Source organism: Podarcis erhardii (genome assembly GCF_964252035.2).
Source record: "Podarcis erhardii genome assembly, chromosome: 8".
Taxonomy (NCBI): domain Eukaryota; kingdom Metazoa; phylum Chordata; class Lepidosauria; order Squamata; family Lacertidae; genus Podarcis; species Podarcis erhardii.
Window position 1 is genome coordinate 13,698,246 of NC_138499.1, and position 12,552 is coordinate 13,710,797.

General features: G+C 47.6%; 1 long non-coding RNA gene across 1 annotated transcript; it reads left to right on the forward strand.

Annotated features, from left to right (window-relative positions):
• Window positions 1–489: 489 nt before the first annotated feature.
• LOC309349180 lies at window positions 490–8,359 on the forward strand. The gene is made up of 3 exons (XR_014159802.1): window positions 490–510; window positions 5,722–5,804; window positions 8,257–8,359. It is a non-coding gene; the product is annotated as an uncharacterized lncRNA (long non-coding RNA).
• The last annotated feature ends 4,193 nt before the right edge of the window (window positions 8,360–12,552 follow it).

The window sequence follows — 12,552 nt, forward strand, 5'->3', positions numbered from 1 at the left end:
GCCCCATATATGCACGTAGGAAACTAGATGCCAAGCAAAAGGTTTCCCTGACATGCTTGGGTGGGGGTTTCTTTTTTTGTCTGGAGCATTCAATTACCTGTCACTGTCAGTGAGAACTAGGTCCTTAGGGGCTGCCAGCAACTCACAGCCAACAGTCATACACTCCTTTTATCTATGGGTTGGCAGGTGCAGGTGGGTGAACCTAATAATTGTCAGCCTGGATTTGGCCCTGAGGCCCACAGGCAGCCCCAGCTATCTGGGGCACGCAGATAGCAGATAGCTGAGTGAAGTACTTGGTCACAGAACCAGCCAGCAGCAATTTCAGTGCTTTGGGGGTGGGGAAATCCCGTTAAGGGGGCTCAGTGCCACTGGGTTCAACACGTAAGCTGCACAATCTGCTCCACTAGATAGAAGAGGTAGGCAGAGGCTGTCAGAGCTTTGCCGTCGTTTTATGATCGCTGCTTGTCACCGCGCTGAGTGCTTTGTCTTGTTTGACCTCACAGCAACCCAGTGAGTAATCTGCAACTCCTATTAATATTTTTATAGCGCTAACCATGTGCTTGGATGGGAAGCGAAGGCACACAGAGCTGCATGTGCCACCTCTCTCTGATAGGCAGCCTCCCCCCCCCCAGCCCTCCAGATGGAAACTTGCCAGCCAGGATCTAAGGTCTCAACAAACCTAGAGCTGGTGATCTGCAGGAGGATGTTGGTCGTCTCTGCCACCAGCTAGGTCTTTCCTAAGGAAGGACGATGTAGACTTCCTCAACCTTGCTTTCTTCTTCTGACCCGTCGTTTCAGAACGGTCTGAAGTGGACTTGCCTCCTAACTCCCAACTGCAGTTTGAGACTGAAATATACTCAGAGTCGAGAGTGGATTTCATGCTCTTTATTCAGCTCATAGTGGTGAGGAGGGAATGAAAGTCCCCTTAAAGTATCCGCTTTATATACATTATTTACACAACGGGCTGCACGTGGTTGGCTAATTCCGGAATTCTCCTGTAGGCCAATCAGGTTGTGGATTCACTTCCATCTGGAGCTGGATTGGGTGGCTTCTGCAGACCAATCATACTGCTGCATTGTTCTAGGACCAATCAGACTGCTGCATTCTGAATCCTATTGTTCTAGGACCAATCAGACTGTTGCATTTTGGATCCTATTCAACTCAGTACATAACAGAGACCATTTATAATTTCTTGCAATATACACCTCTAACTCTCTCTCTCAAAACACACACACATGCACACTTAAAAATTGATTGGTGCCAGATTCAGGACAGACCAAAGGATGCCCTCCGTCCAGAAGAGCTCTTCTTTTTGAAGGAAGCGCTAGAGCTCAGTGGCAGCGCACTTGCTTTATACATAAAGGTCTCAGGTTCAATTTTAGCAATCCCCAGGTAAAGCTGGGAATGCCTCTGGACAGCCATCAGTGCAAACAACGCTGAGCTAGTGTCAGGAGCGAGCCGGCAGTAAATCACACTGTTCAAAGTTGGAGTTAACTCTTCCTTAGCAAGAACACAATCTGCACAGAGTGTCAGGTCTAATGAGCACAGCAGCTCATCTCCAGTAGGTCTTCCCCACGGATGAGTTGCTGAGACTTAAAGTCCCCGCTTCCCTATAGTACCCTCCTCTCAATGGTTTCCCCCATTGCGTCTGTTTGAAGCTAACTTCTCTGCCCTTTTCATGCCTCTTCTGGTTCTGCAAGACCTGGGAGGTGGGGAGCTTGTCACAGCAGCAGCAGCAGGAGACACCTGTGACTCTTCACCAGCCTGCCTCTTGGGCCCTCTTCGCTTCAGCTTCTGCTTCTCGACCTCTCTCTGCCACAGACTCTCCCAGCTCACTAAGCCCTGTTATCTCTTCAGCTTCTGACACCTCCTCCTCCCAGTCTTCTCTGACCACTCATTGTTATCCCATCCAAAATTCCAGGGCTCTGAGCCTTTTTCCCTTGGGGGCTCCCCAGCTGGTTCCTGTTTGTTGTGGGGGAGGAAGGGAAAGGAGAATGTTAGCTGCTTTGAGACTCCTTAAGTAAAGGGTAAAGGGACTCCTGACCATTAGGTCCAGTCGTGACCGACTCTGGGGTTGTGGCGCTCATTTCGCTTTATTAATCGAGGGAGCCGGCGTACAGCTTCCGGGTCATGTGGCCAGCATGACTAAGCCGCTTCTGGCGAACCAGAGCAGCACACGGAAACGCCATTTACCTTCCCGCCAGAGTGGTACCTATTTATCTACTTGCACTTTGACGTGCTTTCAAACTGCTAGGTGGGCAGGAGCAGGGACCGAGGAACGGGAGCTCACCCCGTCGCGGGGATTCGAGCTGCCAACCTTCTGATCGGCAAGTCCTAGGCTCTGTGGTTTAACCCACAGCGCCACCCGCGTCCCTTGAGACTCTTTAGGGTAGTGATAAAGCGGGATATCAAATCCAAACAACTCCTCCTCCTCCTCTTCTTCTTCTTTTTCCCACCATTCCTCTGCATCCACAACAGTCCACTACAGCCAGATGGACCAAGGGTCTGACTCTGTATAAGGCAAGCTGTTTTCCTATGTTTCCTAAGTTGTTCAGGACCTCTCCTTCCCAGTTGACGCCCAACAACTTAAGGCACCCAAAACAGTTGAAAGTCATCTTCTAGCACAGGGGTCAGCAAACTTTTTCAGCAGGGGGGCGGTCCACTTTCCCTCAGACCTTGTGGGGGGCCAGACTATATTTTGGAGAGAGAAAATGAACGAATTCCTATTACCCACAAATAACCCAGAGATGCATTTTAAATAAAAGGACACATTCTACTCATGTAAAAACAAGCTGATTCCCGGACCGTCCGCGGGCCGGATTGAGAAGGCGATTGGGCCTTAGTTTGCCTACCCAATAAAAAAAGGAGAGGCAGTAAAAAACGCAGCACCTGATGTGAGCAAGCAACCACAAATATGGGGACAGACTCACATTTAACGTCCTGATGACATGCACTGTGCATGGGTGGAGAAGAGAATAATGTGAGAGTTTTCTCCTGTGAATGTGAGATTTTCCCCTGGGTTCCAGCCATATGCTTTACCGAAAAAATCCAGTTCCTCCCCACACCTTTTCTTCCTCTCCTATTCTTTCGGGGCTGTCACGGCCCTTTCGTTTCACAAACTTCTCTGGAAGTGGGTGGAAGTTACTACGGAACGGAACAACTGCCGAGCGGGGAGCGTTTTTCGTGTCAGCTGCTGGCAGGCTTGTTGAGGGTGACAACTTGTCTCACTGCTTGGGTGGTAGCGGAGAAGCCTGACAACAGAATACTACTGCAATGACTCAGCGTGGGAAGAATGCTAAGAAGACCTGCGGCGGGGGAGATAACTGATTCAACAGCACCACTGGAGAGACAGGCCAACGCTTTGCAGAAAGGGCTGCTTAGTTGTTATTTTTCTACTCGACGTTGTTTTGGCATTTAGAAAAAGGGAAAAAACATGAGGCTGAACTTGAGCCAGAATTCATCTGGGCTCAGGCCTCAGAAGCTGCCCAGAGTGGCTGGGGCAACTCAGCCAGATGGCCATGGTATTAATAATAATAATAATAATAATAATAATAATAATTATTATTATTATTATTATTATTATTATTATTATTATTATTATTATTATTCTGCTGTTTTCCATGCTAGAGCTCAGCCCCCGAGAACAGGGGAAGTTCTCTAACACGCAGGTGTGCCCTGACTTTGGGATTAAGAGCATGGTGATAAAACAGGCACAGTTGCACATTTCTCCCGAGTTCCTTAAAGAATGCCTGAAAGCGAAACCCACACAGAAAAGTGCACCCCTACTTGCTGTGTGTACAGAACTCGCACGACACTATGGCTAGTGGTGTAGTGAATATAATAATAATAATAATAATAATAATAATAATAATAATAATAATAATTTATACCCTGCCCATCTGGCTGGGTTTCCCCGGTCACTCTGGTGGCTTCCAACCAAATATTAAAAACAATACAGCATCAGACATTAAAAACTTCCCTAAACTGGGCCACCTTCAGTTGTCTTTTCAAAGTAAAATAGTTGTTTATTGCCTTGACATCTACTGGGAGGGCGTTCCACAGGGCAGGCGCCACTACCGAGAAGGCCCTCTGCTTGGTTCCCTGTAACCTCACTTCTTGCAGTGAGGGGACCACCAGAAGGCCCTCAGCGCTGGACCTCAGTGTCCAGGCAGAACGATGGGGGTGGAGACGCTCCTTCAGGTCTACTGGGCCAAGGCCGTTTAGGGCTTTAAAGGTCAGCACCAACACTTTGAATTGTGCTCAGAAACGTACTAGGAGTCAGTGAAGAGGGAGCATGGGGAGAACACAACTCTTGGGACTTTTTCTTTCCAGAGCAGAGGTGATGGAGAGCAAGCAGTAACTGAGACATCTTCCTTGTGATAACTAGGATTTTGCGTTTTACTATTGTTCGCACCAGATTAGCATGGAGGAAACCGTATTCTACGACCTGTTGTACTAGGATAACTCTTTTAGTAGCAGCTGCAAACTTTGCTTTTGCAGCTTCTAAAAGTTTGTGTCCAATTTTTACCTTCTCATTATCACACCTTGCTATTGTGAACCTTTTTTTTTGGCGGGGGGTACCTATTCATTATTATTTTCTTACCTACTCTTGTGACGGATACAGTGGTACCTCGGGTTAAGTACTTAATTCATTCCGGAGGTCCATTCTTAACCTGAAACTGTTCTTAACCTGAAGCAGCACTTTAGCTAATGGGGCCTCCTGCTGCCGCCGCACCGCCGGAGCATGATTTCTGTTCTCATCCTGAAGCAAAGTTCTTAACCCAAGGTACTAAGGGCGCTGGGCATGTTTAGCCTGGAGAAGAGGAGGTTAAGGGGTGATATGATAGCCATGTTCAAATATATAAGAGGATGTCACATAGAGGAGGGAGAAAGGTTGTTTTCTGCTGCTCCAGAGAAGTGGACACGGAGGAATGGTTCCAAACTACAAGAAAGAAGATTCCACCTAAACATTAGGAAGAACTTCCTGACAGTAAGAGCTGTTCGACAGTGGAATTTGTTGCCAAGGAGTGTGGTGGAGTCTCCTTCTTTGGAGGTCTTTAAGCAGAGGCTTGACAACCATATGTCAGGAGTGCTCTGATGGTGTTTCCTGCTTGGCAGGGGGTTGGACTCGATGGCCCTTGTGGTCTCTTCCAACTCTATGATTCTATTCTATGATTCTACTATTTCTGGGTTAGCGGAGTCTGTAACCTGAACCGTATGTAACCTGAAGCATATGTAACCTGAAGCATATGTAACCTGAGGTACCACTGTAATTGGAACCATAAATACCGATTCTCTGTGTTGTTGTTTTGTTATTTATTTGTACCTGACCCATCTGACTGGGTTGCCCAGTACACAAACACACACACGGCTCTCAACTCTTCCTTGGGAGAGTGGTTACAGATCTGAAGCTACTGCGCGTTCAATAATTACAAGCCCAATGGCAGGGATGATGCTGGTTGAAGTTCAGCAGCATCTGAAGGGTTAAAGGTTCTCTGCACCTGGATGCCAGGAATCAAACCCAGGACTTTCCTGCCTACAGCACAGGGCACCTACCAATGATCAACAGCCCCTCTCTTTCCGAGTCATCCTAATGCATCCCTGGGTGGCATCACCCATGCCTTATTACTTGCTAGTAGGAATTACGGGATGTCTACTTGCAACATGGGGTGGTAGCTTAGTTTGCAAGAAAGCTACATTGACAACGTGTGATGATTTCAGGGAACAGACAAATCTGGGGTTTGGATCCACCTCTCTGCCACTGACAGCCATACAGAGCCAAGGCAGATGGAACTAACCACAGGGTAAGATACCAAACAATATATACAGGTCTTTTTTTCCAGCTGAAACACACCAGAACTCAATTCTGGCACCTCTGAGTTGGGCACCATTGCCTTTCCAAGAGAACGAAGGAGGCGTTCATGGTGATTCCGGCACCTCATTTTCTAGAAAACAGCACTGCATCTATTGCTGTTGTTGTTTAGTTGTTTAGTCGCATCCGACTATTCGTGACCCCATGGACCAGAGCACGCCAGGCACTCCTGTCTTCCACTGCCTCCCGCAGTTTGGTCAAACTCATGCTGGTAGCTTCGAGAACACTGTCCAACCATCTCGTCCTCTGTCGTCCCCTTCTCCTTGTGCATCTATATATTTCCCAAATAGCAAAAGCGTGTGGCCCTTAGCAGCTTTAATTTCCAAGCATTTTGGTGTTTGAGTGAACCTGGAAGGCCTTAACACCATGTGAAACCGAAAAGGGCTTTGTTAACAGAATCCGGTTGTCGTTCCACCAGTACAATGGTACCTCGGGATGCGAACGGGATCCGTTCTGGAACCCCGTTCGCATCCTGAATAGAATGTACGACACGACAGCGCGTCTGCGCATGCCGCTTTTTGCCACTTCCGCGCCTGCGCGTGATGTAATTTTGAGCGTCTGCGCATGTGCGAGCAGCGAAACCCGGAAGTAACACGCTCCGTTACTTCCAGGTTGCCACGGAGCGCAACCCGAAAGTGCTCAACCTGAAGCACATTCAACCCGAGGTATGACTGTACAACTTCCGTGTAAGCCAAGCACACACTTACTTAGGAAAGTGAGGTGGAGTCGCACCACAAAGCCCCCTGTCCTCAAATTCTCTTTCTCCCTAAATGTTCAATGCAACAATAATGGATGAATCCAGTGATAGGAAGTAGCTGCGATCCCCTGTGGGCATGTGACTGCTCCCATGCTTAACAAAGGGAGACACCTCTGTTCTTGAGGCTTCAGGGCATCATTAGCCCTAGCGAAAGAGACAGGGGTTTGTGCCAGGAGTGCGAAGGACCTCAGCCAACATCTTATGAACACTCATCTCCTGACTTCGCTCCTTTCCAATCTACGCAGCATGAAAGCATCCTTTGTTGTTGTTATTATGGGATATTTGCAAATCAGAGAGACAAGCTTTGAAACCCCATTCAATATCCCTCCCCCCTCCTTCACATGCCCCAGAAGTTGATTACACAAGTGAAAACACTCGAGTCAGTGTCTTTTCATTTGCCTTTTTCCTTTTGGCCCGGAAAAATAAGTCTTCATATTTGTCTTATTTGTCTTTCGTTACCCAAAGGTCTCCAAGCGATTTATAAGACATTTAAAATATAAATACATTATACCATAAAAACAGAAAGAAACCACCCAACGTAACAGCCGCAGGAAAATTTGGCGGCACGCTAGTTAACAAAAGAGCATCGCCTTAGCCCAGCCTTTCCAAAATCGGGTTCCCAAATGTTGGACTACAACTTCCATCATCCTTAGCTAGCAGGGATGGTGAGAGTTGTAGTCCAACAGCATCTGGAGACCCAACGCTGAGAAAGGCTGCCTTAGCCTATCAAAATCTGGGGGGTGGGGTGGAATGCACACCTTTACCTGGTGCCAAAAAAGATATCAATGAAGGCACCAGGCAGACCTCACTGGGGAGAGCATTCCGCAGATGGGGAGCCACAACTAAAAAGGTCCTCTCCTTTCACTTGATTAATTATTATTATTTTTTTGCCGGTTCAAATTGCCAAATCAGAAACAATTGCCCTCTAACTAGGCTTGTGGGCTGAAGGTACAATATAAGGCAGCTTTGAAAGCTCAAATGACTTGCCGTCAGGAAAGACACTTCTGCATCCAGTCGAAAGAGAACATGCAGAGTGCCTGCAGTTAAGGATATAAAATTCATTACCAATGGCATGGCTTTCATTTCCCTCTTTTATTTTGGAAGTACGACCTTCTCCAAGCTGCCATAGCACTGTTCGAAGTTACAATCAGCCCTCCTTGCTTATGCACATGGCTATCTTATCAGGGATAATTCGGCGGCATGTGTGCTAGATGCCAAGCAAAAAAACAGGAAAGGTTGTATTGTATTGTCAGGCATGGGAGTCTTCCAATGACCCTTTCAGATGCCTTGGAATGACGCCCATTTCAGAACTGCTCCCATACTGTTTTTATTCAGTATTTATACAACACCATGTTGTATGCGCATGAAGTGAGGAGCTTAGGATTGCAACGAGCATTAGCCATACTCGGAGGAGGCCCACTGAAAACAATGGACATTAGGTCCGTTAATTTCAAAGGGTCTCCTCTAAGCACAAATTTGCTGGTATCCTTGTGCATTCATAATTTGTGCTCATGATGTTTATTGGGGTGGTTATACACAATCCTGCTTTTCCAGTTTGTGCCTGCAAATGTTTTGGGGTGGACATAGCGCTTCCTCACCCAAACTTGTGCATGTCTTGAATCTTAAGAATGTAACACGTAAGACAAATCTGTTGGAAGAAACAAGATTTACCAGCTATCGAAGAATGGCAGATGAAGATGGTGGATTATATGGAACTTGCCGAACTGACCAGGAGACTCTGAGATGAGAGAGAAGAGACGGTGGAAGAAGACTGGAAGAAGTTTAAGGAATATTTGAAAAAAAATGTTAATATTGAAATCTTAGAATATCTTTGGAAGTGGATATAGGCTGTAGGGTTAGAAGTAGAAGATAGTGTATTTTAAAATAGTATTATTTGTAAGTGATAAAATTATTTTAAGTGTGATTTTAAAAAAAGATGGTTAGAAACTATGATATAATAATAATAATAATTTATTATTTATACCCCGCCCATCTGGCTGGGCCTCCCCAGCCACTCTGGGTGGCTTCCATAGAAAGCAAAAATACAGTAAATATATGGAAACTGCTATAGATGAAGTAAAATGAAAATCAGATACAGTGGTGCCCCGCAAGACGAACGCCTCGCAAGACGGGAAACCCACTAGACGAAAGAGTTTTCCGTTTTGGAGGCGCTTCGCAAAACGAATTTCCCTATGGGCTTGCTTCGCAAGACGAAATGTCTTGCGAGTTCCTGCAGGTCTCCCCCCCTTTTTCCCCCTTTTCCTAAGCCGATAAGCCACTTATCAGCTGATCCGCTGATAAGCCGCTTATCAGCTGATCCGCTAAAGCCGCTAAACCGCTAATAGCACTAATCCGCTAAGCTGTCAATGGGCTTGCTTCACAAGACTAAATAACCGCTATACGAAGAGAATCGCGGAACGGATTAATTTCGTCTTGCGAGGCACGACTGTAGGTGGGACTAGGGGAAGCCCACTTAACAATGTTTAGAAAAAATAAGGATATGACAAGAATTTGTTTGTATTGTTGTTTTTCTGTTTGTGTTATTTGTGTTATAAAATGAATTTTAAAAAATTGGGGGGAGAAAGACAAATGTGCTGGATGAGACCAGTGAATTGTCTAGTCCAGCATCACGGTGGCCAACCAGATCTCCGTGGGGAGCCTGCAAGCTGGACATGAATGCAACAGCACACTGCTCACCTGCAGATTCCAGCAGCAGTGAAGGTAGAACATAGCCATGAATTTGTCCATAAGAACACAGCTTCCTGCTGGATCACAGAATTGCAGAGCTGGAAGGGATCCTGAGGATTATCTAGTTCAGTGTTTCCCAACCTTGTGCCTCCAGCTGTTTTTGAACTACAACTCCCATCATCCCTGACTAGCAAGACCAGTGGCAAGGGATGATGGGAATTGTAGTCCAAAAACAGCTGGAGGCACAAGGTTGGGAAACACAGCCCCTTGCAATGCAGGGATATGCAGTTGTGATTCAAGGACCCACCACCTGCTTGGGTCTAAGAAAGACACATGGACACAGTATATTAGGTTAACGGGCTAAAAAAGGCCACAACTGATTACAGCACGTGAGAGGTATTGGCTTAGGCATTGGATAAAACAACAGAGCGTGACTCCACCCCTTCAGGGAGGGGTGAGTCTATCAAGGGTTAACCACCAGTGGGGGGAGCCTGTTCACGCAAATACAACTGAAAGCTTCCCCTGATGTCACCGGGGGGTCGTGCCATGGCCCTAGCCACCAGCAAGGGCATTGGACAGGATCCATGACTGCCTGGTTCCTTTACTGGAATACCCATAAAGTGGAGGGGTAGGCGATGGCCACACCCTGCCCTCCAACACACCAACATATTCCAATGCCTAACCGCCAAAACCTAAAAGTTGTGATGATTTGCTACCAGGTAGGCGGAAAACCAAGTGGCCGGTGCCAATTTGCCAGTTGGATAAAAATTCCTACCAGGCCCACTGGACAACCAAGGCAACCAACCACGGGTCCATAGCAATGTCAAGAACCAAGCAATGAACTAAAGGGAGGGTGGGTGGGTGATCCGACAAAAACCAGCAGCGGAATGAAAGGGAAGTGCTGCCGCGGCCGCATGGGAGTGGCAAAACCCCGCCCCCAAGACTCCACCTGATTGGTTGGCTACATGGGGGCGTGGCACGGCAGCCAGGCCAGCTGGGCAGGGGCTGGAACGCCCCCTGCCAACGCAAGGAATGGTTCCTGCTCACAACTCCTCCCCTCTGTAAGGAGGAGAGGCTCTGTCCCATACGGGGATTGAACCTGCAACACTGGCGTTATCAGCACCACGCTCTAACCAACTGAGCTATCCAGGCTGATATCCTGCAACTTTAAATACCATAAATACCTAGGGTGATTTTTTTTGGGGGGGAGGGTGTCCTGTTTTTGCTGCGCTACATCACAAGAGTGCTTCTGCAGCAGGCAATAATGTAGAAACATTGGGAACAACTAATAAATCAGGTTGAAGTGTGGAGGGTCCACTGTTAACATCCTATTGGCGTGTTAACAACATGTTGCAGAATACAGCCACATATTTAGAATGGCAGTAGTGGGTGAGACAACAGAAGGAAGGAACTGAATGACAAGTGTCACAAGGAGAGCTGTTAACACTGTTAGGTCCACTGTAGCAGTAGCAGCCAAGAGTCGTGTGGCACCTTATTCCAGAATAAGCTTTCTCAGAGGTAAAAGAAAGAGACACAGAAGGGATGAATGTAAGCAAACGCTGACATGGATAAGGGCCAAAGGCTTAGTGTCCCTACCAACACCTTGACCACTAGCACCATCCCAGCCTATTCTACCAGCTTCTTATACAAAGGAAAGATGCTCGGTGAGTGAAGAATGGATGAGACATCCCAAAGGAACATCTAGACACAGGAAATGGCTTCATGCTACTGGTTTGCCTAGCCCAGTGCTGCCTGCTCACTGGCATCTGTTTCCTAACGTTTCACGCAGAATTATGGCTCTGCGGAGGGAGAAAAACAACAACAACGGAACGTCCAAAGCCAAAACGAGTGTGTGTAGACTGCAAGGCAAGAAAACATTTGTTTCCCGGTTCCTTGGCTTGGAATCAGAGGGAAAGCGTATGGACAAACGCCAATCAAAGCAGGCGTTTTTCTTCCATTTTCTTCCATTGAAAATAAAACTGGGGGAAATGTCAGCTTGTCGAGCAAATCTGCTCAGCTTCCTAAAGCAAGAGCCCACCTGTCTTGGACGGTGTTCCACCAGCTGCCTGGCAGCCCCTCTCTTATGGCAGTTTCAAGGCATAGCCCTGACGCGATGCCAGCATAGCGGTGGGCAGCGTGGCTTGGTTTGGCGTGCCAGCAATTGTGCACACCTGCAGGAGAGCAGAGCATGTCTTTAAGCCAGAGGCAGGTCTCTCCTGCCTGAACGCTCTTTGCCTCCTGTTTACAAGGGTCTTGCCCTCTGGGTTTCATGGCTTCATCAGGTGTTGCTTAATCTGAGCGAGGGATGAAGGAAAGGTAAAAACAACATCAAGTATGTGGCAACAGTTTCCACCCGCTGTGCGGGGCGATTGATGCAATGGTCCATGTGCTCTTTCCCGTGAAATGCTGCGCTTCAAATTATTGCCAGCATTCTTCCAGCAGCCCTCCCCACTCCTGGAATCGTCACGCTCCGGAGAAGCTGAAAGAATGACGTGCTTGCAATGAAGATTTTTCCAAGAGGTGTTGCTCGGATGACCACTGTAAGAACGATTGCCTCCAGCAGCTGCCACACTACTTGGCTGTATCAGATGAGATGGCGTGGCCCCCTCCTTTAGCTCACCCAGACCAAATAGTCACAGGACTCATTCCTGCCCAGAACTGCCCCAGTCAGTGGTCATTCTACCTGGCCTTGATGTGCCTTTGTAACACTTATTTATTTACAGGCGTCTCCCCATAATGTGGGGGGTTACATTTTGGGTACCCATGCACAAAATCGAAAATTGTGTTTAAGTAGGGAGAACCCTCTATAAAACCTCTGAACACCAACTTTTTCCCTGTTCTCCAGAGCTCTCTCCAATCCAGACCAAAACATATGGAGCTGAAGCTCTGGGGCCGGCCGGAGGATGAGCTGGAAAGCGGCTGCTGCTGTGCTACCCCGCACACCAGCTGTTAGGCGGGGAAGCTGAACAACCTAAACAAAGCTGTGCTTCGGGTTTCTTCGGGGCTTCCTCTGCCCTCACTGAAGTCCTCTTTGGGCTCCAGGGAGCCACAAAGACTCTCCAGCTCTCTCCCACTATTTCCTGGTTTGAATCTATTTATTTCCAGGCACTGCACAGTGGCGTAGCGCGGGTTGCCAGCATGCGGTGGGGGTGGGGAGGGAGGAAAATGGATGGAGAACGCATGTGTATTCAACTGCCTAATTGTGTCCATGCCACCCAGGAGATCACAGCCATAG